We start from the raw sequence: 27673 nt of genomic DNA on the forward strand, positions 1-27673 counted from the left end.
CTGCTCCAACTACGACGGCTCTCTCACTATTCCTCACCCATGCCAGACATGCTGCCCCTGTTTCAGAGTTTTTGCTTTTGCTGTTCCCCCTGTTTGGAATTCTCTTTCCTCTCTAGCAGGATGGCTCACTCACTTTAAGCTGCTGCTCAAATGTCATCTTTTCAGGTTTACTTCACCACCCTACTGAAAGCAGCACATGCCTCCCTCCATTCTGTCTCTGCCCACCCATCTTTATTTTCCTTTATAACATTTTATAACACTCTATGTGGCATATTATATGTATTTGTGGCTGTCAACAGGGGGAGGGGTATTTGACAATGTCTAGAAACAGTTTTGATTGGCCTGAGGAGGAGCTGCTACTACTGGCATCTGGCAGGTAGACGCCAGAGATGTTAAACCATCCTACAATGTACAGAATGACCCCCAACATAAAGAACACTTTGGTTCAAAATATCAATAGTGCAGAGGTTAGGAAACTCTGGTATGTTGGTTTATTGGTTTATTGTCTGTTAATCCTCTACTAGCAGGGATGATATTTAAAATATTTAACAACTGGAAGGGGTATAGGCACTGACCAATCAGATTGGGCAAAAGTCATAATAGCAACTAGTATGGCTACACAAAGGTTTACCATTTGATTGTTAGCCCTGCCTACCAGAATTAAGACTTAGGAAGGAGACTTTGTTTTGTGCCTGCATCATTTATTTGTTAAAGAAAATATTTTAAATTTATTTGCAAGTCTATATCCCATGTCAATTTTTGTCTATTGGTTGCTTTTTTCTTATCAATTAGCAACTGTTGTATGTTAAAGAAATTACAACTTTATTGTCATTTGTTGCAAATAGTTTTTTGTCCAGTTGTTTGCTCATGTTTTATCTTTATTTGTTGTATTTATTTTTGTCTTGCAGGAGCTCTTAGTTTTTGTTTAGATGTGTGAATCTATTTCTTAATGATGTCTGGCTTTTCAATCTTCCTATAAAAAGTCTCTTACTCTAAGATTGGAAAAAAAAGTCTCTTTTCTTTTAGTTCTTCTATGTTTTCATTTTCACAATTAAATATTTATATATCTGGAATTTGTTGTGCGATCTTTATTAAATTGCTAGCCCAGTTGTTCCAACGTCATTTATTGAATAATCCATTTCTCCCTCAGTGATTTAAAAAGATATATTTATTATGCAATAAATTCCTATATATTTGGGGGTTTACTTCTGAATTCTCTCTTGTTTCACAGATTTGTCTGTTCTTTGGCTAGTAATAACATTCTTTAATATTGAAGATTTATCTATATTGACCTCTGGTAGGTATATTTCCTTCATATTAATCTCCTTTTTCAGGAATATTCTGGCTCTACATGCATACATTTATTTTTACAGGTGAACTATGGTATTATTTTTGCAAGTCCAAAAAGGAAAAAGAAACCTTTTTGGAATTTTGTTTGGGATGACATTGATTTAACCCAGTAAACTTTGGAAGAATTTTCATATTTATATTATTGAGTCTTTCTATAAAAGTGTATGTCTATTTCCCCAATTTTTTCCCAAGTAGATCTTATATTTTTCTGTTTAAGCTTATTACCAAGTATTTAATTTTTAAAATCTGATTTTATTTCTTTCATTTTGTTTTCTTTCTTTTTTTTTTTTAAAGATTTTATTTATTCATTTGACAGAGAGACAGCCAGCGAGAGAGGGAACACAAGCAGGGGGAGTGGGAGAGGAAGAAGCAGGCTCCTAGCAGAGGAGCCTGACATGGGGCTTGATCCCATAACGCCAGGATCACACCCTGAGCCGAAGGCAGATGCTTAACAGCTGAGCCACCCAGGTGCCCCTCATTTTGTTTTCTAACATATTTTTATTCAGAGGTTTGTTTATTGGGTGCTAGGTATCTAAGGAATGGAAGTGTGAATTGGTTTTAAAAGTATAGAGTTAAGACAAACAACTTCAATTTCTTGGCTATATTTGCTCTTGTTTTTGTCTAGTCTCCTCTTTGCCACTTAATCCATTCTAAAACAAAATGGCCTTCTCTTATTATTCAATCAATCCTGTATCTCAGCATCTTTCTCAGCTCCCTACTGTTCACTTAAACACTTCGAGATTTGTAGAACAGGCTATTATAAGTCTATATATTGTTTTCTTGTTTTTTAAAGTTTTCTTAACATTTTAAGTCACATTGATATTTAAAAAGTATATTTATCAACTATGTTTTCTTGCTTAGTTATTATGCTCCCATAGAAGAAATAGAACTGTGATCTAAGTTTCACAATATTTGTAGCTTATACCCAAACACACAGAAATAGAGGGAAGCTTCAAAACTCTAAAAGTAAATAAAGCTGGAAACCAAAACTAAATTTATCAGATTGACATATCTCATTCTCATATTTGCAGAAACACCAATGTCTGCCTCCTTGTAGTCTTCCCACAATAAACCATCCACAATGGTCAGTTCAGCTTTGAGAAAGAAGTGAGAAGAGAGAACCAAAAAGTCTATCATGTCCTTTAATAACAGGTGTTTTGCTTTTGTATTTGGTTATCTTTACTGAGCACTTGTTCTGCATACTCTCAGGAACACCTGTCCACTGCTACAATGATACCCTTCCTTAGCCAGATCTCTTGGTCTTGTACAATTATAGCCTAGTTAATTTTTGAATTTATACTTGCAACCATTCAGCCATTGATCCCCAAAACTGATAACAATTGCTAGGCTATTACCAGAAGCTACTAGAATATTTTCACGCATCCCATATGTGCTTATTTTAGATATCTAGGTCTTAAGTTGGCTGGGTCATAAGCACAAATCACAGAGGGAGAGTTCTATGTCAAAGTCTTTGGTGCTATTTTCCAATGAAAAATCTTGGACTGAACCACCTCAATCTGTCAGAAAATTTCTAACAATGTTAAACCTCAAAAAGGAAGTTGTTCAGATCTTGATTCATTTTTTCCCTGAATGGCTTCTTCATTAGTATGCAAATTTCCCTATAGCTTACACTAAAAGCAAGCTGTGTATACCAAGAAGTCTTGAGGAAAAACATCAGGTTATGAGACTTGCCCCCAAGAAAATAGGTGCCTGACCATCTTATGTAACTAAGAGCAAAACAGAAATCTTCAAGGGGACTGACTACAGGTACCTAAAGTAAGAAATGCTGCCAGTTTGTCAATCAATGTTCTAAATTCAGCCCCACCTGCAACCCTGTTACACATGCAGGCTATCAAAAGCCAAAGCAGGCCAGAAGGAGGTGTACGTTTTGGGAGAGAGAAATGTGAAAGCGTGGAGGCAATTGCCTAAAACTTTAGGTGCTTTCAGTTTGTCTTTATGGTGTGTGGGTGGATCAGCCAGGTGTAAAAGACTAGAGACAGAAGGGACACTATATAAATGTAATGAGCCTAGTATGCAAGTTGTTAAAACAGTCCACATAAGCTCTGTTATGATTAGAATACAAATGCCACATCTTTTCAGCATTATAAGAATTCTATCTCCACACATTGCTTTAGGCATCTCATTTGCCAACACATTTGGACATCAGATAGGTATAAATTAAAGTATATAATTTATAGTGTATAAAAATCACAGAAATGCTTATTGATTCCTAAATTAGGATAATATATTTTAGCTGGTGCAGCCTTTTATCAATAAATCTTAATTGAATTTTCAAGTTAGAGCCTGCAGGGAAAATGTGCTCTAGTTTTCTTTTTAGGTTTCCAGAAACATTGAGCCCAAAGATTGTGAATGTTCCCTGACTAAATGTAAATGGATCGCTTGCAACAAAGATGAATCAATTCTCTTAATTTGTTCAAATGAAAATCATTCACATATTCTAGGTCTAAGGTTTTCAACTACTCTGTAAAAGTAATTAGATTTCTTGTAAAATACATTCCAACCAGTAGAATATTACTGAATATTAACCTTTTTTAAAGTACATTCTCAAATTTCAGCACTATTTTCAGTGCAAACACATATTAAGCCTTTTACTTCTGAGATAAACACAAAGATGACATTGATATATTAAAAAGACTATTCCCTTTTTGGGATTTTTGCCAATATTTCTGTGGAAAATAATCTATGCCAGACACATTAATGGCATGGAAAGCAATGGGAATCATCCCAAAATTAAAAAATAAAATTCCACATTTTAGCACTTGGACTTGAAGAAAACAATGGCTGAGGAGCTCACTTTGGAATTTTAGTTTCAAACGCCTCTTTTTATCTGAAATATTCAAAGGCAATGTGTATTGTTTTCTTGTGATTGTCTGTCTTCCTTGGGTTCCCTCAGAATCTGACTCTGAAACAAGAGCTTGGGTGCAGATAGTATATCTGAGAGATAATCCTAAGTGGCAGGCAAATTAAGAAAGCCAAATTATGTGACAATATATTGTTTTGTTTAATTATAACACCAAACTCTGAAGTAGATATTTCAGTCATCACTCTTAATTTCAAGCAACCAAAGCTAATTCCTTTTAGCTAATTAAGCAGAGGAGGGTGTTTATTTAAAGGATATTTGTTGGTTTACAGAGTTGTTGGAAGGCCTAGAGAACTGGACTTGAACATAAACTCCTAGAAACAATTCCAAAAACCATATGGTACAGTTGACCCAAAGAGGAAACCATTGCTTTTCTTGATGTTCTGCAGGGTGTTAGGGTAGGTGCTGCCAATTCCCAACACCTCCTGCAACAACCATGCTGCTTCTGTGCCAGGAACTTGACCATCAAGTAAGTCACTGAGAAACTGCATACACTGTTGCTGCTGCCATAGAAAGTAGCAGCAAAAATGGATTCAGACTGGAGACTCCTTCTTCTTGTTGCTCACTTACTGGTCAAATTCTAGTGTGTGTGAGTCTGACTGGGGCAGCTGTGCCACTGTCATAGTCCCAGGCCTAGCTGCAAGAGAGGCAGGGAGTTTCATTTTTCTGCGTTCTACTTTTTGGAAGAAGGACTCTTAAGACTGGGAATATTCCACCATAACAAAGATATTTTCAAATATGGTGGGTTGGAAGCATGAGAGATATCCATGTCCAATATCGTAAGTAGCTTTATTTTACCTGTGAGGAACTGAAAATCAAGAAATTTCAAAAGCATGTCAAATGTTATATGGCCAGAAAGGGTAGAGTCAAACTATAAATTCAGGTTTGTCTAACTAAATCCCATGTCTTTATTCACTGCTTTGTTTGTTTGTTTAAACCCAAAACATATAGACAAGTAAACTGTCTCACACTAGAATTTTTAAACAAGAACAGTTCTCCTGTTGTTACCAAAGAGTGAAATATGTAGTGGACATCTTTTGTGTTTTGTTTACTCATTTTTGCCTACCCACCAACCCTCCTCTTGTTTTCTGGTAATAGCAACACTTCTTTTGGGGAGCCATCCCTCTCCAAATTCCTATAAACCTAATGGGACCATTGTTACAGCATTTTCATTCAATCCTTCAGGAGGAGTGGGCATGCAGATTAAGTTGACCAATCCTTGACATCCCTTTGGCCATGATGATTGACTTAGGGATGGACATGTTGCCTAAGCTGGGCCAATAAAAGTTCTTCCTAGTACTTTTCTGCTAGAATTGGTGAACAAGATACCCTCTGTGGTTGGCTGAATAATGGCCCTCTGAAGATGTTGACATTTAAACCTCTAGAACCTGTGAATATGTTACATAGTAAAAGAGATTTTGAAGATATGATTAAGTTAATATTTTGAGATGAGCAGATTATCTTGGATTATCTGGATATTTCATTTTGGGTGGGCCTGATGTAATCACAAGAATCCTTATAAGAAGGAGGCAGGAGAATAGAGTGAGTCAAAAGCAAAATGACCATGGAAGCAGAGAGTAGAGTGATGTGGCTGCAAACAATGAATGTTGGCAGCTTCTAAAAGCTGGAGGAGGCAAGTGCATTTATGGGTTCTCCAGAGAAAGAGGGAAAACACATATAAAGAGATTTATTATAAGGAATTGGCTCGTGTGGTTATGGAGGCTGAGAAGCCCCAAGATCTTTAATTAGCAAGCTAGAGAGACCTAGGAGAGCAGATGGTGAAGTTCTAGTTTGAATTTGAGTCTGAAGGCAGATGACTGATGTCTCATCTCCAAGACAAGCAGACAGAGCAAATTCTTCCTTATTTTGCCTTTTTTGTTCTATCCAGATCTTCAATGGATTGGGTGAGGCCCACCCATAATCCACTTTACTCAGCCTACAGATTCAAATGTTAGTCTCACGCCAGAACACCCTCATAGACATACCCAGAATAATATTTAAACCTAACATCTGGATACCATGTGGCCCAAACAAGTTGTCACATAAAATTAACCATCACAGCAAGGAACAGATTCTTTCCTGGAACTTCTGGAAAGAATGATTTCTGCCCACACCTTGATTTTAGCCCTGCAAGACTTATTTTGGACTTCTGACTTTCAGAACTTTAAGAGAATTAAATTTGTGTTGTTTTAAGCCATTAAGGTTGTGGAAATTTGTTAAAGCAGCAACAAGAAAATCAATACAAGCATTTTCCCAGTGAGATGAGAGAAATAGAGGAAGAGACACACAGAGATCAATGAAGATGATAGTGAAGAAAGTTGTGATGATGCAGTTTGAAACCCTTGATTTGTTTGTGTCTAAGCCAGTACCACCCTTTTGCATTGCAGTTACTTGGCCTACACATTTGTTTTGAGTACCATGTAATTTGTATTGTGTTTCTGCTATCTAAAACTGAAAGAGTTTAAGAATACAATGTAGTTACTTCATTTTTAAAATTTCTAATTTGTAAAACATAAGGAAAATAAGAGTATAAACAAGTGCCTTCTCTTCCATGCACCCAGGTAAAGTGGATTTCATGAAGAAAGAAGAATGTTTTCTGAATACATTAGGGCACACTAAGCACATTCAGGTGGAGACAGTATTGGAGGCAAAAAAAAAAAAAAAAGTTTAAAAAAACCTCTGTAGGCTAAAGAATGTAAAGTCAATGCTTCAGTTAATGCTGAATATAAATTTGCTTACTATCTTTGGATAAATAGCAAGCATTTAGCATCTCAATCATTAAAATTTGATGATTTCAAGAGTGAAGCTGTCATCTTGGCCAGATACAAATTTTGTTCTTGGTTTAGGAGAATTAATTCGCAGATTCGCAGAAGTATACAGATTTGGCCGTCAGATTTTAACAACCTAAGGTCATCCAAGCCTCTTCTCTAAACCAGTAATACCAGATCAACTCCAGCTTGAATTTACACATGCTATCTTTTTTCATTTATATCCTTCTGATGTTTGTACCTTGTTCCAGACTCATAAATCTTTATGGAAATACATGATAACAGTTTTCCTATGGACCTCCTAAAATGTTAGTCCTATTAATTTAGAACTACACAAGGAAAGATTATAGAAGAGATAACATTGGGAAGATAAGATTTTTCATGGAATAATTGAAAAAAAAAGGATTGATGCTTCTTTGCTTGGACCACTGAACTGTTTTTGTACATAATAAACTGATAATGATTCTAAATGGTTATTTATTTACCTTCTTTATCTTAAATATCTAAGTTTTCCAGGGTTATTTATTTTTTTTAAAGATTTTATTTATTTATTTGAGAGAGAGAGAGGGTGTGTGAGAGCACAAGCTGGGGCAGGCGGTCGGGCAGAGGGAGAGGGACAAGCATATTCCCCATTGAGCAGGGAGCCCGACACAGGGCTTGATCCCAGGACCCTGAGGTCATGACGTGAGCCAAAGGCAGACACATACTGACTGAAGCACCCCTCCAGGGGTATGTCTTTTTTTTTTTTAATTTTATTTTATTATATTATGTTAATCACCATACAGTACATCCCCAGATTCCGATGTAAAGTTTGATGCTTCATTAGTTGCGTATAACACCCAGTGCACCATGCAATATGTGCCCTCCTTACTACCCATCACCAGTCTATCCCATTCCCCCACCCCCTCCCCTCTGAAGTCTTCAGTTTGTTTCTCATAGTCCATAGTCTCTCATGTTTCATTCCCCCTTCTGATTACCCCCCTTTTCTTTATCCCTTTCTTCCCCTACCGATCCTCCTAGTTCTTATGTTCCATAGATGAGAGAAATCATATGATAATTGTCTTTCTCTGCTTGACTTATTTCACTTAGCATTATCTCCTCCAGTGCCGTCCATGTTGCAGCAAATGTTGAGAATTCGTTCTTTCTGATAGCTGAGTAATATTCCATTGTATATATGGACCACAGCTTCTTAATCCAGTCATCTGTTGAAGGGCATCTCGGCTCCTTCCATGATTTGGCTATTGTGGACAATGCAGCTATGAACATTGGGGTGCATATGGCCCTTCTCTTTACTACGTCTGTATCTTTGGGGTAAACACCCAGTAGTGCAATGGCTGGGTCATAGGGTAGTTCAATTTTTAACTTTTTAAGGGACCTCCACACTGTTTTCCAGAGTGGCTGTACCAACTTGCATTCCCACCAACAATGTAGGAGGGATCCCCTTTCTCCACATCCTCTCCAACAATTGTTGTTTCTTGCCTTGTCTATCTTTGCCATTCTAACTGGCGTAAGGTGGTATCTCAGTGTGGTTTTGATTTGAATTTCCCTGATGGCTAATGATTTTGAACATTTTTTCATGTGTCTGTTAGCCATTTGTATGTCTTCATTGGAAAAGTGTCTGTTCATATCTTCTGCCCATTTTATGATTTGTTTATTTGTTTCTCGTGTATTGAGTTTGAGAAGTTCTTTGTAGATCTTGGATACCAGTCCTTTATCTGTGGTGTCCTTTGCAAATATATTCTCCCATTCCGTGGGCTGTCTCTTAGTTTTTTTGACTGTTTCCTTGGCTGTGCAGAAGCTCTTTATCCTGATAAAGTCCCATAAGTTCATTTTATCTTTTATTTCTCTTGCCTTTGGCGATGTGTCGTGAAAAAGGTTGCTCTGGCCGATGTCATAGAAGTTGTTGCCTATGTTCTCCTCTAGAATTTTGATGGATTCCTGTCTCACATTGAGGTCTTTCATCCATTTGGAGTTTATTTTTGTGTATGGTGTGAGAGAGTGGTCAAGTTTCATTCTTTTGCATGTAGCTGTCCAATTTTCCCAGCACCATTTATTGAAGAGACTGTCTTTTTTCCACCGGATGTTTTTTCCTGCTTTATCAAAGATTAGTTGCCCAAAGAGCCGAGGGTCCATTTCTGGGTTCTCTATTCTGTTCCATTGGTCGATGTGTCTGTTTTTGTGCCAGTACCATGCTGTCTTTGTGATCACAGCTTTGTAGTACAGCTCGAAATCCGGCATTGTGATGCCCCCAGCTTTGTTTTTCCTTTTCAACAGTTCCTTGGAGATTCGGGGCCTTTTCTGGTTCCATACAAATTTAAGGACTATTTGTTCCAGTTCTTTGAAAAATGTCCTCGGTATTTTGATCGGGATAGCATTGAAAGTGTAGATTGCTCTGGGTAGTATGGACATTTTAACTATGTTAATTCTTCCAATCCATGAGCATGGAATATTTTTCCATCTTTTTATGTCTTCCTCAATATCTTTCAAAAGTGATCTATAGTTTCTAGGATATAGGTCCTTTACGTCTCTGGTTAAGTTAATTCCAAGGTAACGCATGGTTTTTGGTGTTATTGTAAATGGGATGGATTCCCTAATTTCTCTTTCTTCAGTCTCGTTATTCGTGTATAGAAATGCAACTGATTTCTGGGCATTGATTTTGTATCCTGCCACCTTACTGAATTGTTCTATAACTTCTAATAGTTTGGGAGTGGATTCCTTTGGGTTTTCCATATAGAGTATCATGTCATCTGCAAAGAGAGACAGTTTGACTTCTTCTTTGCCGATTTGGATACCTTTGATCCCTTTTTGTCTTCTGATTGCTGTTGCAAGGACTTCTAGTACTATGTTGAATAATAGTGGCGAGAGTGGGCATCCTTGTCGTGTTCCTGATCTTAAGGGAAAGGCTTCCAGCTTTTCCCCATTGAGAATAATGCTTGCAGTAGGCTTTTCATAGATGGCTTTTATGAGATTGAGAAATGTACCCTCTATTCCTACACTCTGAAGGGTTTTAATCAGGAAAGGATGCTGTATTTTGTCAAATGCTTTTTCTGCATCAATTGAGAGGATCATATGGTTCTTGAGTCTTTTCTTGTTGATATGATGTATCACATTGATTGATTTGCGAGTGTTGAACCATGCTTGCATCCCAGGTATGAATCCCACTTGGTCATGATGGATAATCCTTTTAATGTACTGTTGGATTCTATTAGCAAGGATCTTGTTGAGGATTTTGGCATCCATATTCATTAGAGAAATCGGTCTGTAATTCTCCTTTTTGAGGGGGTCTTTGCCTGGTTTGGGGATCAAGGTAATATTAGCCTCATAGAATGAGTTTGGTAGCTTTCCTTCTGTTTCTATTTTTTGAAATAGCTTTAGGAGAATAGGTATTATTTCTTCTTTGAATGTTTGGTAGAATTCCCCAGGAAAACCGTCTGGGCCTGGAGTTTTATTATTTGGAAGGTTGTTTATCACTGACTCAATTTCTTCATAGTTAATTGGCCTATTTAAGAAATCTATTTCTTCCTGTTTCAGTCTTGGTAGTTTATAGGTTTCCAGGAAGGCCTCCATCTCTTCCAGATTGTTTAGTTTTTTGGCATATAGCTGTTGATAAAAGTTTCTAATAATCCTTGCAATTTCAATGGTGCTGGTCGTGACCTCTCCCTTTTCAGTCATAATTTTAATAATCTCAGTCCTTTCTCTTTGTTTTTGGACAAGTTTTGCCAGTGGTCTATCAATTTTATGGATTCTCTCAAAGAACCAGCTTCTAGTCCTGTTGATCTGCTCTACTGTGGTTCTGGTCTCTAATTCATTGATTTCTGCTCTAATCTTGGTCAACTCCTTCCTTGTCAGTGGGTTAGGCCTGTCCCTCTGTTGCTGTTCCAGTTTCTTGAGGTGAGAATATAGAAACTGCATTTTAGATTTTTCTATTCTTTTGAGTGAGGCTTGGATGGCTATGTATTTCCCCCTTAGGACTGCCTTTGCAGTATCCCATAGGTTTTGGACCGTTGTGTATTCATTCTCGTTGGTCTCCATAAATTGTTTAATTTGTTTTTTGATTTCCTGGTTTATCGAGTCATTCTTGAGCAGGATGGTTCTTAGCCTCCAAGTGTTTGAGTTTCTTCCAGGTTTTTCCTTGTGGTTGAGTTCCAATTTCAGAGCGTTGTGGTCTGAGAATATGCAGGGGATAATTTCAATCTTTTGGTATTGGCTGAGACCTGTTTTGTGTCCCAGAGCATGATCTATTCTTGAGAATGTTCCATGGGCATTTGAATAGAATGAGTATTCTTTGGTTCTGGGGTGTATCTCCAGGGGTATGTCTTAAGCCTTGTTCACTTATTCTGCATATAGAACATATAGATGCATAATTGCATCTGACCTCATAATTTTAACCACCACTTATATTCAGATAACTTACACATTTATATCAATAGCCCAAACCTCTTTTCCCATATCCAGTGGCTTAGTGATAATCTGTTTAATAGATCCAAAAACATGTTAAACATAATCAAAGCAAAATTTATTATCTCTTCCTCTTGACCACATCCCTTTCCATTGTGACCCCCTTAATCCAGTTTTATTTTGTGTGGCCTGCTCAGTTAGTGGCACTACTATCCATCATCTAAGCATCCTTGATTCCTTTCTTGTCTCTTCATCTTTTTTACATATCTGATCACTAAAGTCTAGTAATTTAACCTTTTCAATATGGCTTTTGTTTGTCTCTTTGTCTTTATCTCAAATAGAAAGTTCAGTGCTTCAGATTGTTATTATCTTCCTACTAGTCTTTCTTCTCTGTTTTTTTTCTTCTTCACAGACATACTTCACAGAGAAAGATCTAGAGGATTTTTACTTCTGTCTAGATTACTCTCCTGCCAACAACAGCTTAAACAGAACTGAATAAAATTTAAAAAATGGTTTTGAAGCAACTAGGAAATAGAAACTCTGAGCCAAGATTTTGGAGAAAAGGTTTATAAATTGAGATGATCCCAACAGTCTGTGCTGTTTATCCCCTCTAGGCATGTGCTAATTGTGATTGGTATAGAATGAGGGGATTAGGGGCGCCTGGGTGGCACAGCAGTTGAGCGTCTGCCTTCAGCTCAGGGTGTGATCCCAGAGTTCTGGGATCGAGCCCCACATTGGGCTCCTCCACTATGAGCCTGCTTCTTCCTCTCCCACTCCCCCTGCTTGTGTTCCCTCTCTCACTGGCTGTCTCTATCTCTGTCGAATAAATAAATAAAATCTTTAAAAAAAAACGTAAAAAAAAGAAAAAGAATGAGGGGATTAGAAATCATATAGGGAGTGGTGGCCAAGGGGTTGATAAACTGCCCAGGGATTTCATCAGTTTCATGATGCTGGGAGATAAAATTTTGAGTTCAGAGATCATTAAAGGAAGGAGGACCTGGTAAACACTTGAGAGTTTCAGTTGAGACCCATAATAGATACATCCTAGAAATAGTACAAATAAAAAGGTATAAAGCTATCATAAAAACTGAAAGTCACCCCAGAGTGTGTTCAGGTGATTTATCCCTATTCTAACTATCTACAAAGAAAAAAAGAAGGAAATCTTCTCTGCAGAAAGAAAGCATCATCCAGAGCTTCAAGTTATCACTATGAATTTTCAAACACAATGTCCAGTATTTTATGGAAGATTATAGATATTCCAGGACATGACCACAACATGAGAACATGAGAGGGGAAAACAAAACAAAACAAAAAAACAGATGGAAAAAAAAGGAAACTCATAAAGATCCATATATTGTATTTATTGCACTTGAAATTTAAAATATCTGTCACTATATGCAAGATAAAAGATGAAAATATAAGAAATTTCAACAGAAATTTTGACCAATATTTTGAAAATTATAGGACTGAAAATTATGGTAACTCAAATAAAAAGTTAATGAGCTTAAGAGCAGATTAGACACAACTGAAGAAAGGACTGATAAACTAGGAAGAGGATTAGAAAACATTATCCAGATTGATTGAAAAAAAAAAGAGAAAATGCAAAAATGAGCATAAAGAATTTGGGGGCATGATGACATATTCTAATGTACATGTAATTTGAACTCTGGAAGGAGAGGAGACAGATGAAGAGAAGTAATATTTGAAGAGATGATGACCTAATTTTCTAAAACTTATGAGATATATCAAGTCACAGAATCTGAAAAGTTTATGAACTCCAAGCAGGATGATTAAAAGAAAACCATATGTAGGCACATTATTAGTCAAACTGCTAAAAGTGATTACAAAGAGAATATCTTATAAGCAGCAGGAAGGAAAAAAACCCCTCTCTTTAAAGAAGTAACAATGAGACTTCTCAACAGAAATGATGGAAATAACAAACAATAGAATAGTTTCTGTAATCATATGAAAGCATATGCCTTATAATTACAAAAAAAATCCTTCAAAATTATAAAACTTTAAGATGGATCATAGAACTAAGTGTGAAAGTTAAATGATAAAACGTCTAGACTAAATAATAAGAAACTGTTTTGGAGGAGTCCAAGATGGCAGAGAAGTAGGAGATCTTAGTTTTGTTTGGTCTCAGGAATTCAGCTAGATAGTTATCAAATCATTCTGAACAGCTGAAACTCAACCAGAGATCTAAGAAAAGAATAGCTGCAATTCTACAAATAGAAAAGTAACCACTTTCTGCAAGGAAGATAAACCAGGGAGAGAGACTCTGTAAGCCTGCACTGGAAAGTGATATAGCAGGGAAGCACAAAATCAGAATGTTTAGGAGACTGCTCTACTGAGAAACATCCCTGCCTAAAAGGTGCTCAAGTGGCTAAACCCTAGCTGGGACAATGTGGTGTCAGGATCCTCGGGGGCACTGGAAGACCAGGGGCGCCTGACTGCAGCAGAGCTCCCAGGCATCAGAGCGAGGAAGCCAGCTGTAATCAGTGAGCCCAGGAGTGGGCTCTCAGCTTGCGGTTACCATAAACCATGAACCCCTACACAGTTGGGCGACTGCTCTCTGAGCTAGGGCCCAGCAAGCAGCAGAACGGAAGCGAGACTTCCCTTCCTCCCCTGGGAGGAGTGTTGTGGAGGCACACCATTGGAGTCTGCAGGGTTTGGAGACTTGAAGTGGGGTTGTGTGCCTGAGAAAGAGATGCTTGCTCACAGGCTGTGTGAGCACAGAGTGCAGCGGGAGGCCAGGGAGACAGGAGTGATTGACTGCTTTTTCCTGAGGGCACACTGAGCTCTGGGTCTGGGGGTTGGGAGGCTGCCATTTTCATTCTTATCTTCTAAAGCTGTGTGGAAAGCCTACAGGGAACAAAAGCCACATAGAGCAATCCTGAGCAGATTACTTAGCCTGGTCCCTGGGCAAGGGCGGTGCAATTCTGCCCAGGGCAAATACACTTGAGAATCAATGCAACAGGCCCTTTCCCCAGATCAGCAATTACATCCAGCCCAGACCAAGTTTACCAATCACCAAGAATTGCAAAACTCCAGCACTAGGGAAATAAAGCATATATAATTCATGTTTTTTTCCTCATGATTCTTCAGTCTTTCAATTTTAATTTTTTCTCTTTCCTTTTTCAACCAATTTCTTATTTTATCAACTCTTTTTTAAAAAATCTTTAATTTTCATTTTTATAGTTATATTCTTTTTTTTGCTTTGTTTTGTTTTTTTGTTTTTTAAAGATTTTATTTATTTATTTGACAGAGATAGAGACGGCCAGAGAGAGAGGGAACACAAGCAGGGGGAGTGGGAGAGGAAGAAGCAGGCTCATAGTGGAGGAGCCTGATGTGGGGCTCGATCCCATAACGCCGGGATCACGCCCTGAGCCGAAGGCAGACGCTTAACCGCTGTGCCACCCAGGCACCCCCATTTTTATAGTTATATTCTATCCTTTCATTGTATTTAATTTTATTTTTGTATATATATATGTTTTTCTTTCTTTACAATTTTGGGATATAGTTTCTTCTAATAAACAGACCAAAATGCACCCAGGATATAGTGTATTGCTGTGTTCTGTCCACCTGTCTGTTTATATTCCTTTTTTTCTTGTCTTTTAATTTTATTCTTACAGTCACATTCTATCCTTTCGTTGTATTTAATTTTATTCTTGTACATATATAAGTTTTTCTTTCTTTACAATTTTGGGGTCTAGTTTTCTAACAAACAGACCAAAATACACACAGGATCCTGTGTATTGCTCTGTTCTGCTCATCTGTCCGATTATATTCTCTCTCTCTATTATTTCTTTTAATTTTAATTTTTTTTTTTTTTTTTTTGGTTTCAGTCTCTTCTGATTTGTTTAGTGTATATTTCTCTGGGGTTGTTGTTGCCATTTTAGTATTTTGTTATCTCATTCATCTATTCTTCTCTGGACAGAATGACGAGACTGAAAAACTCACTTCAGAAAAGAGAACAAGAGGCAGTACTGGCTGCCAGGACCTATTCAGGGATAGAAGTAAGGTGTCAGAACTAGAGTTCAGATTAATGATTATAAAGATACTAAGTGGGCTTGAAAAATGAATAACAGACACTAAAGAATCCCTTTCTGGAGAAATAAAAGAACTAATATCTAATCAAGTCGAAATAAAAAAGGCTATTAATGAGATGCAATAAAAAATGGAGGCTCTAACTGCTAGGATAAATGAGGCAGAAGAGAGAATTAGTGATATAGAAGACAAAATGATGGAGAATAAAAAAGCTGAGAAAAAGAGATAAACAACTACTGGATCACTAGGGGAGAATGTGAGAGATAAGTAATACCATAAAGAGAAACAATATTAGAATAATTGGGATCCCAGAAGAAGAGGAAAGAGGGGGGAAGAAGGTATATTGGAGCAAATTATAGCAGAGAACTGCTCTAATCGGGGGAGGGAAACAGGCATTCAAGTCCAGGAGGCACAGAGAACCTCCCTCAAAATCAATAAAAATAAGTTAACACCTCAACATATAATAGTGAAACTTGCAAATCTCAGAGACAAAGAAAAAATCCTGGAAGCAGCTTGGGACAAGAGGTATAACCTACAAGGGTAGAAACATTAGACTGGCAGGACACCTACCCACAGAGACCTGGAAGGCCAGAAAGGACTGGCACAATATATTCAGGGTGCTAAATGAGAAAAATATTCACCCCGGAATACTTTATCCATCAAGGCTGTCATTCAAAATAGAAGAAGAGATGTAAAGCTTCTAGGAAAAACAGAAACTAAAAGAATTTGTGATCACTAAACCAGCCCTGCAAAATATATTAAAGGGGATCCTGTAAGCGAAGAGAGAGCCCCAAAGTAACATAGACCAGAAAGGAACAGAGACAATCTACAAAAACAGTGAATTTACAGGTAATACATTGGCACTAAATTCATGTATTTCAATAGTTACTCTGAATGTAAATGGGATAAATGCCCCAAACAAAAGATACAGGGTATAAGATTAGATAAAAAGCAAGACCTATTGATACACTGTCTGCAAGACACTCATTTTAGACCCAAAGACACCTCCAGATTTAAAGTGAGGGGGTGGAAAACCATTTGTCATTCTAATGGACATCAAAAGAAAGCTGGGGTAGCAATCCTTATATCAGACAAATTAGATTTTAAACCAAAGACATAAGAGCTGAGGAAGGACACCATATCACACTTAAAGGGTCTATCCAACAAGAAGATCTAACAATTGTAAGTATTTATGCCCTTAATGGGAGCAGCCAATTATATAAGCTAATCAATAACAAAATTAAAGAAACAAATTGATAATAATATAATAATAGCAGGGGACTTTAACACCCCACACACTACAATGAACGGATCATCTAAGCAGAAGATCAACAAGGAAACAAGGGCTTTGAATGAACCAGTGCACCAGATGGACTTTACAGATATATTCAGAACATTCCATCCTAAAGCAACAGAATACACATTCTTCTCCAGTGCACATGGAACATTCTCTAGAATAGATCACATACTGGGTCACAAATCAGGTCTCAACCAGTACCAAAAGATTGGGATCATTCCCTGCATATTTTCAGGCCACAGCGTTTCAAAACTAGAACTTAAACACAAGAGGAAATGTGAAAAGAACTCAAATACATGGAGGTTAAAGAGCATCTTACTAAAGAATGAATGGTTTAACCAGGAAATTGAAGAAGAATTTTAAAAATTTATGGAAACAAATAAAAATGAAAGTACAACTGTTCAAACCTTTGGGATGCAGCAAAGGTGGTATTGGAGGGAAGTATATAGCAATACAAGCCTCTCTCAAGAAACAAGAGAGGTCCCAAGTACACAACCTACACTTACACCTAAAGGAGCTGGAGAAAGAACAGCAAATAAAACCTAAACCCAGCAGGAGAAGAGAAATAATAAAGATTAGAGCAGAAATCAATGAAATAGAAATCAAAAGAACAGTAGAACAGATCAACGAAACCAGGAGCTGGTTCTTTGAAAGAATTAGTAAGATTGATAAACCCCTGGTCAGACTTATCAAACAGAAAAGAGAAAGGACCCAAATAAATAAAATCATGAATGAAAGAGGATAGATCACAACCAACACTGAAGAAATACAAACAATTTTAAGAACATATTACGATCAACTATATGCCAAGAAATTAGGCAATCTGGAAGAAATGGATGCATTTTTGAAAAGTTATAAACTACCAAAACTGAAACAGGAGGAAACAGAAAACCTGAACAGACCCATAACCGTCAAGAAAATTGAAGCAATAATAAAAACATCGCCCAATAAGCAAGAGTCCAGGGCTGGGTAGCTTCCCAGGGGAATTCTACCAAATATTTAAGGAAGAATTAATACCTATTCTTCTGAAGCTGTTTCAAGAAGTAGAAAGGGAAGGAAATATTCTAAAACTGTTCTGTGAGGCCAGCATTACCTTGATCCCAAAACCAGGCAAAGACCCCACCAAAAAGTATCACAAGACCAATATCCCTGATAAACATGGATGCAAAAATTCTCACCAAGATACTAGCCAGTAGGATCCAACAGTACATTAAAAGGATTATTCACCGGACCAAGTGGGATTTATTCCTGGGCTGCAAGCGTAGTTCAACATCTGCAAATCAATCAGTGTGATACACTACATTAATAAAAGAAAGGACAAGAACCATTTGATCCTCAACAGATGCAGAAAAAGCATTTGACACAGTACAGCATCCTTTCTCAATTAAAACTCTTTATAGTGTAGGGATAGAGGGAACATACCTCAATATCATAAAAGCCATATATGAAAAGCCCACAGCAAATATCATTCTCAGTGGGGGAAAACTGAGAGCTTTCCCCCTAAGGTCAGAAACACAGCAGGGATGTACACTATCACCACTGCTGTTCAACATAGTACTAGAAGTCCTACCCTCACCAATCAGACATACATACATACATACATACATACATGGCATCCGAATCAGCAAAGAAGTCAAACTGTCACTCTTTGAAGATGACATGATACTCTATGTGGAAAACCCAAAGACTCCACCCCAAAATTGCTAGAACTCATACAGGAATTCAGCAAAGTGGCAGGATATAAAATCAAAGCACAGAAATAAGTTGCATTTCTATACACAATGAGATTGAAGAAAGAGTAATTAAGGAGTTGATTTCATTTGCAATTGTGCCAAAAACTGTAAGATACCTAGGAATAAATCTAACCAAAGATGCAAAGAATCTGTACTCTGAAAACTATAGAACGCTCATGAAAGAAATTGAGGAAGACACAAGGAAATGGAAAAACATTCCATGCTCACATATTGGAAGAACAAATATTGTTAAAATGTCTATGCTACCTAGATCAATCTACACATTCAATGCAATCCTTATCAAAATACCATCAACTTTTTTTTACAGAGCTGGACAAATCATCCTAAAATTTATATGGAACAAGAAAAGACCCCAAATAACTAAAGGAACATTGGAAAAGAAAACCAAAGCTGGTGGCATCACAATTCTGGACTTCAAGCTCTATTACAATGCTGGAATCATCAAGACAGTATGGTACTGGCACAAAAACAGACACATGGATTAATGGAACAGAATGGAGAACTCAGAAACAGACCCTCAACTCTATGGTCAACTAATCCTTGACAAAGTAGGAAAGAACATCTAATGGAAAAAAGACAGTCTCTTCAACAAATGGTGCTGGGAAAATTAGACAGCCACATGCAGAAGGATGAAACTGGACCATCTCCTTACACCATATGCAAAAATAGACTCAAAATGGATGAAAGACCTAAATGTGAGACAGGAATCCATCAAAATCCTAGAGGAGAACACAAGCAACAACCTCTATGACCTCGGTCACAGGAACTTTTTGATAGACATCTCTCTAAAGGTAAGAGAAACAAAAGCAAAAATGAATTATTGGGACTTCATCAAGATTAAAATCTTTTGCGCAGCAAAGGAAACATTCAACAAAACCAAAAGACAACTGACAGAATGGGAGAAGATATTTGAAAATGACTTATGAGATAAAGGGCTAGTATCCAAGATCTATAAAGAACTTATCAAACTCAACACCCAAAGAACAATAACCTAATGAAGAAATGGGCAGAAGACATGAACAGACATTTCTCCATAGGCGACAAACAAATGGCCAACAGACACATGAAAAAATGCCCAACATCACTCGGCATCTGGGAAATACAAATCAAAACCATAATGAAATATCACCTTACACCAGTTAAAATGGCAAATATTAACAAGACAGGTAACAACAAGTGTTGGCAAGGGTGTGGAGAAAGGGAACCCTTTTACACTGTTGATGGGAATGCAAGCTGGTACAACCACTTGGAAAAGAGTATGGAGGTTCCTCAAAAAGTTGAAAATAGAGCTACCCTATGTCCCAGCAATTGTACTACTAGATATTTACCCCAAAGATACAAATGTAGTGATCTGAAGGGGACCCTGCACCATAATGTTTATAGCAGCAATGTCCACAATAGCCGAACTGTGGAAAGAGCCCAAATGTCCACCGACAGATGAATGGATAAAGAAGATGTGGTACTGATATACAATGGAATAGTACTCTGCCATCAAAAAAATGAAAATCTTGCCATTTGCAAGGATGTGGATGGAACTTGAGGGTATTATGTTAAGTGAAATAAGTCAATCAGGGAAAAGCAATTACCATATGATCTCACTCATACGTGGAAATTAAGAAATGACACAAAGGATCATAGGGGAAGAGATGGAAAAATAAAATAAGATGAAATCAGAGAGGGAGACAAACCATAAGAGACTCTTAATCATAGGAAACAAACAGGGTTGTTGGAGGAGAAGGGGTTGGGGAGATGGGGTAACTTGGTGATGGATATTAAGGAGGGCAGTGGGTATTATATAAGACTGATGAATCATTGACTACCTCAGAAACAAATAATACATTATATGTTAATTAATAGAGTTTAAATTAAAATATGACAAGAAAGGAAAAACTTTTTATGGTTATGGGGTAAGCAATTATTTTTAAAATCCACCATAATAACCATAATAGAGAACAAAATTGGACTTTACTGAAAGTAAAAACTTATATTCATCAAAAGACACCATTAAGGGGTGAAAAGGGAAGCCAACGTTCAGATTATATTTATGAGACTCCCATAAGCTCAAAGACTGTTATGTCCCAGGAAGGCTAAGAATAAAAAGATGGACTATAGCAAGGTTTTAGTGAAGATGTGGAGAAATGAACTCTTATAGTGTTAATTGCTGATGGGAGGGCTGATTGGTACAGCCACTCTGGAAATTTGTTTGGCGGTATCTATGAAACAGTCTTCCATATAACTCAGCAATTTCATTCCTAGTATAGTGAGTACTTACGTTCACCAAATACATGTACATGAATGGTTCCAGCAGCTTTATTCATAATTGCAATCATCTGAAAACAACCCAAATCTATATTAATATAATAATGGATAAATTAACTGTGGTATAGTCATACCATGGCATATCATTCATAAAATTGCTACATGCATCAAAATAGATGAATCTCAGAAACACAATATTGTGCAACAGAAGCCAGGCACAAAACAGCACATATTGTATAAGTTTATTTATATGAAGACCAAAAGCAGGCAAAACTAATTTATGGTTATGAAGGTCAGGATAGTATTACCTTTGGGGAAAACTGATTAGGAGAGACATAATGGAACCTCCTAGAGTGGTGGAAATGCTTCTAGAATGTTTGATCTAGGTTGTGATTACATAAGTGCATACATCTATAAGCATTCTTTTACCTGAAATGAAAGACATTTTCAGAAAAAAAATTTGAAGGAATTAATCAATAGTACATGTGCATTCAAATAAAAAAGGAGTGCTTCAGTCAAAAAGAAATGATCCCAGATAGAAGCATTTTTTTAGAAGCCCACGGAGTTACAGTATAGATGTGGCAGTTTGAAAAACTCTTAGGGCACATGGTAGAGAGAGTTATTTACACATCTCAGAGCATATCCCAGAAAGGGCAGTGTTCCCAGTAGGACTTCTCCAGGAACAAAGGAGCTGGCAGGTGCCATCTCCCTTCTCTGCCCCCCAGCATAAACACATGGCCACCAGTGGGAACCAGCACACATTCACTGCCAAACTTGCTTACACAAAGCCCCACCCTCCTGTGCTTTGGTGAATCACTCTTCCCAGTCATATTTGCCCCAGTCTGGGGACTGTGGATCCCCACCCCAGAAGACTGGTGCAAACCTTCCCACCACCGCATCTCCCATCTCCTGACCAGCATGTTTTGTGGGGCTTTGGTCCCAGTGGGTGGTGGCAGGGCTCATTTCACAAATAGACCAGTGCACACCTTGTTAAAACTGTGTGTCCCACCCTAACCAGGGACGAAACCCTCCCCACAATGAGCAAAGAGCACCTCTGTGGACAATAGGACTGAAGGAAAACTGGTGAGGACACAATAGCTGATCACACAAAACATACATGGGAGACATTCCTGATGTGCTGGATACTGGTGAACAAGGGACACTGCATGGCAGGGCACTCCAGGAACTTTTCTTCATGAGGCCATTATTTTTAAGAACAGGAGACATAGCTAACCTCCCTAACATACAGAAATAGATACAGAGAGGCAGACAAACTGAGGAAATAGAGGAATATGTCCCAAATGAAATAACAGGACAAAACCACAGCAAGAGACCTAAGTAAAGCAGATATAAGTAATATGTCTGATAGAGAATTTAAAGTAATGATCATAAAGACACTCGCTGGTCTTGAGAAAACAGTGCACAACAACAGTGAAACCTTTAACAAAGAGATAGAAAACATAAAAAAAGAACAAATCAGAATGAAGAACAAAATAAATGAAATTAAGAATAATTAATAGAATAAATAGTAGGCTAGAGGAAGCAGAAGAATGAAATAGTGACTTGGAGAACAGAGTAATGGAAAGTAATTAAGCTGAGCCAGTGAGAGAAAAAAATTGTGCAAAATGAGAATAGACTGAAGAAACTCAGTCATTTTGTCAAATGTAACAACATTCACATTATAGGGATCCCAGAAGAAGAGAGAGAAAAGGGGGCAGAAAATGTATTTGAAGAAATAATATCTGAAAAGTTCCCAAATCTGGGGGAAAGAAACAGATATCTAGATTGAAGAGGTACAGAGATTCCCCCCCAAAAAATCAACCAAGGAGGTCCACACCAAGGCACATAGTAATTAAAATGGCAAAGAGTAATGATAAAGAGAGAATTTTAAAAGCAGTAAGAGAAAAGAAGACAGTTACATATAGGGAAATTCCATAAGGCTATTAGCACTTTTCAGCAGAAACTTGGCAGGTCAGAAGAAAGTGGCACGATATGTGCTGAAAAGGAAAAATTCTGCAGCCAAGAATACTCTATCCAGCAAGGTTATCAGTCAAAATAGAAAGAGAGATAAGGAGTTTCCCAGACCAACAAAAGCTGAAGGAGTTCATGACCATGAAACCAGCCCTACAAGAAATGTTAACGGGAACTATGAGTGGAAAGGAAAAATCATAAGTAAGAATACGAAAAATAGAAAGTACGAAAGGAGTAAAAATAAGCATATCTGTAAAATCAGTCAAGGGACTCACAAAATAAAAGGATGTAAAGTATGACAGGATATGCCTAAAACATGTGGGGGAGTAAAGAATGGATTCAAACTTTAGTGTCTGTCAATTTAATATAGACTGCTAGACACAGAAGATGTTATATACAAACTTAATGGTAGCAATAAATCAAAAATTAGTAATAGATATGCAAAAACAAAGAGAAAAGAAACTAAGTATATCACTAAAGAAAGCTGCAAACCATGAGAGAAGAGAGCAAGAGGAGAAACAATCATGGAAAAACAACCACAAAACAAGTAACAATGACAAATACATATATATAATTACTTTGACTATAAATGGACTAAACATTCCCATCAAGAGACACAGGGTGATGGAATGGATTAAAAAAACAATACTCATGGCACCTGGGTGGCTCAGTCGGTTAAGTGTCTGCCTTTGGCTCAGTTCATGATCTCAAGGTCCTGAGATTGAGTCCTGTTTCAGGCTCCCTGCTCAGTGGGGAGCCTGCTTTTCCCAGGGAGCCTGCTTCTCCCTCTCCCTCTGCTCCTCCCCTCTGCTCATGCTCTCTCTTTCTCAAATAAATAAATAATCTTTAAAACAAACAAACAAATAACAATACTCATCTATATGCTGCCTACAAGAGACTCATTGCAGACCTAAAGACACCTGCAGGTAGAAAGTGAGGGTATGGAGAAGCATTTATCATGCAAATGGATATCAAAAGAAAGCCAGGGTAGCAATACTTACATTGGACAAAATAGACTAAGACAAAGACTGTAATAAGAAACATAGAAGGATACTATATAATAATAAAGGGGACAATTCAACAGGAAGATATAACCCTTGTAAATATTTATTCACTCAACATGGGAACACCCAAATACATAAAACAGTTAATAACAACTTAAAGGAATTTATTGATAGTAATACAATCATAGTAGGGGACTTTAATACCACACTTACATTGATGGACAGATCATCCAAACAGAAAATCAATAAAGAGAGAGTGACTTTGTGGGATGCCTGGGTGGCTCAGTCGTTAAGCGTCTGCCTTCAGCTCAGGGCATGATCCCGGGGTCCTGGGATCGAGCTCCGCATTGGGCTCCCTGCTCTGTGGGAAGCCTGCTTCTCCCTCTCCCACTCCCCCTGCTTGTGTTCCCTCTCTCACTGTCTCTCTCTCTGTCAAATAAATAAATAAAATCTTAAAAAAAAAGAAAAAGAAAAGAAAGAGTGACTTTGAATGACACACTAGACCAGAAAGATCTAACACAGAAATTCAGAGCATTCCATCATAAAAGAGCAGAATACACATTTTTTTCATGCGCACATGGAACATCCTCCAGAATAGACGTGTTAGGCTATAAAACAAGTCTTGACAAATTCAAAAAGATTGAAAATCACACCATGCATTTTTTTTTCACCACAATACTATGAAACTAGAAATCAATCACAAGAAAAAATCTGGAAAGACCACAAATTCATGGAGGTTAAATAACATGCTACGAAACAATGAATGGGTCAACCATGAAATCAAAGAAGAAACCAAAAATTACATGGAGAAAAATGAAAACACTACAGTACAAAATCTTTGGAATACAACAAAAGCTGTTTTAAGAGGAAATTACAGCAATACAGGCCTACCTCAAGAAGAAGAAAAATCTCAGATAAACAACCTAACCTTACACCTAAAGGAGCTACAAAAACAAAACAAAACAAACAACACACACACACACACACAAACACACACACAAACCACACACAAAAAAATCCAAAAACAAAACCTCCAAACAGCAGAAGGAAGGAAATAATAAAGATTAGAACAGAAAGAAATGATATAGAAACAAAAAAATAAATAAAACAGATCAATGACACAAGGAGCTGATTTTTTGAAAAGATCAACAAAAGATAAAGATAAACAAAATAACAAATGACAGAGGAGAAATAACAACTGACACCACGGAAATACAAAGGACTGTAAAAGAATATTATGAAAAATTACATGCCAACAAACTGGACAACCCAGAAGAGATGGCTAAATTCCTAGGAAAATATAACCAAACAAACCTGAGAAAAGAAGAACTAGAAAGCTTTAACAGACTGATTACTAGCAATGAAATTGAATCAGATATCAAAAAAGTCCCAACAAACAAAAATCCGGGACCAGATGGATTCACAGGCAAATGCTACCAAACATTTAAGGAAGAGTTAATACATATTCTTCCCAGGGGCGCCTGGGTGGCACAGCGGTTAAGCGTCTGACTTCGGCTCAGGGCGTGATCCCAGCGTTATGGGATCGAGCCCCACATCAGGCTCCTCTGCTAGGAGCCTGCTTCTTCCTCTCCTGCTCCCCCTGCTTGTGTTCCCTCTCTCGCTGGCTGTCTCTATCTCTGTTGAATAAATAAATAATAAAAAAATACATATTCTTCCCAAGCTTTTCCAAAAATAGAAGAGGAAGGAAAACTCCCAAATTCATTCTATGAGGCCAGCATTACCTTAATAATAATAATAGAAAAACAGATAAAGACACCTTCCAAAAAGAGAACCACAGGAAAATATCTCTAATGAACATAGATGCAAAAATCCTCAATAAAATACCAGTAAACTGAATACAATACATTAAAAAATCATTTACCATGATCAAGTGGGATTTATTACTGGGATGCAAGATGGTTCAATATGCACAAATTAATCAACGTGATACATCACATCAATAAGAGAAAGGATAAAAACCATATGATCATTTCAATAGATGCAAAAAAGTACAAAATACATCCATTCATTTTAAAAGCCCTCAACAAAGTAGGTTTAGAGAGAACATACCTCAACATAATAAAGCCTTTATATGAAAACCCACAGTTAACAGCATACTCAATGAGGAAAAACTGAGGGCTCTTCCTCTAAGGTGAGGAACAAGACAAGGATGTCCACTCTCACCAATTATATTCAACATAGTACTGGAAGTCTTTGTCCTACCCATGGCAATCAGACAACAAAAAGAAATAAAAGGCATCCAAATTGGTAAGGAAGAAGTTAAAACTCTCACTATTAGCAGATGACATGATACTACATACAGAAAAATTAAAAATAGAACTACTATATGATCCAGTAATCTCATTACTGGGTATTTACCCCCAAAATATGAAAACACTAACTCAAAGAGATATATGCAGCCCTATATTTATTGCAGCATTATTTACAATAGCCAAGATGTGGGGGAAGCCCAAGTGTCCATCAGTAGATGAATGGATGAAGAAGATGTGATGTACACACACACACACACACACACACACACACACACACACACACACACAGACGGCTAGTATTCAACCATAAAAAGGATTAAAATCACTGTTTGTAACAACATGGATGGATCTAGAGAGTATAATGCTGAGTGAAATAAGCCATTCAGAGAAAGACAAATAAATTATTTCACTCATATGAGGAATTTAAGAAACAAACAGCAAACAAAGGGGAAAAAAAAGAAACAAACCAAAAAACAGACTCTTAACTGTAGAGAACTAACTGATGATTACCAGAGAAGAGGCTGGTGGAGGGATAGGTGAAATAGGTGAAGGGGATTAAGAATACACTTATCATGATGAGCACTGAGTAATATATAGAAATGTTGAATCACTATATTACACACTTGAAACTAGTATCACACCGTATATTAACACTGGAACTAAAATTTTTTTAAAGTGTTCTAAAGTCTTTGCATTGTCTGGTAAATTGTAAAAGTATTAACTTATACTAGACTCTAATAAGTGAAGGATGTACGCCATAATCTCCAGAGTAGTGTTGTCCAGTATACTGAAATATAATGCAAGCCACAAATGAGGACCACATCAGTAATAATTTCTAGCAGTTGTACTTTTAAAAATTGAAAAGGAATATGTGAAATTAATTTAATAATATATTTTCTAACCTAACATATCTAAGATATTATAAATCAATATAAAAGTTATTAATGAAGGTTTAAAAAATCATATTGTCTTTAAAATCCTGTACTTTTACCCTTATAGCACATCTCAATTTTGACTAGCCACACTTCATATGCTCACATGTGGCTACTAGCTAACATATTGGACAGCCTGGCTCTAGAGCAATGGTTGTCATGAGGAAAGATTTTGTCCCACAGGGCATATTTGACAATGTCAGAAAATATTTCTGCTTGTCGTGATTGTAAGAGGTCAGTAGTATTTTTGGTATCTAGTGGGTAGAAGTTATGCATGCTGCTAAACATCCTATAATATACATAGAACAGCACTCCACCTACCCCATAAAGAATTATTCAATCCAAATGTTCTTTGTAACTTGGTTCATGAACCCTGCTCTAGAGTAACTCTTAGAATGAGAGTTAAAAACTGTGTACTGATAAACTAATGGTGGGGAGAAGGAGAATGAGCAGTAAAAATTTGACTAACTCAAAAAAGAAAAAGAAAATCTGACTGACTCAAAAGAGTGAAAGAAAAAAGGATGGGACAACTAGAAAGCAAATAGTTTTATTAGTAAAATTACATTAACTATAAATGGATTAATATTCTAAATATGCTAAATAAAGACTATTATCAGATGGGGGAAGTTCCTATCTATATGTTCAAAGGAAACATTATAAATATAAGGATGCAGAAAAGTTAAAATGTTAAAAATTCTAGACCATGCAATCTCTAACCAAAGTATAGCTATATTAA

General features: G+C 37.1%; 1 pseudogene; it reads left to right on the forward strand.

The window, feature by feature from the left end:
• Positions 1 to 317: 317 nt before the first annotated feature.
• LOC100466833 overlaps positions 318 to 27673 on the forward strand; it is a 66371-nt pseudogene continuing 39015 nt past the window's right edge.

Source organism: Ailuropoda melanoleuca, chromosome 11 (assembly GCF_002007445.2).
Source record: "Ailuropoda melanoleuca isolate Jingjing chromosome 11, ASM200744v2, whole genome shotgun sequence".
Classification (NCBI taxonomy): domain Eukaryota; kingdom Metazoa; phylum Chordata; class Mammalia; order Carnivora; family Ursidae; genus Ailuropoda; species Ailuropoda melanoleuca.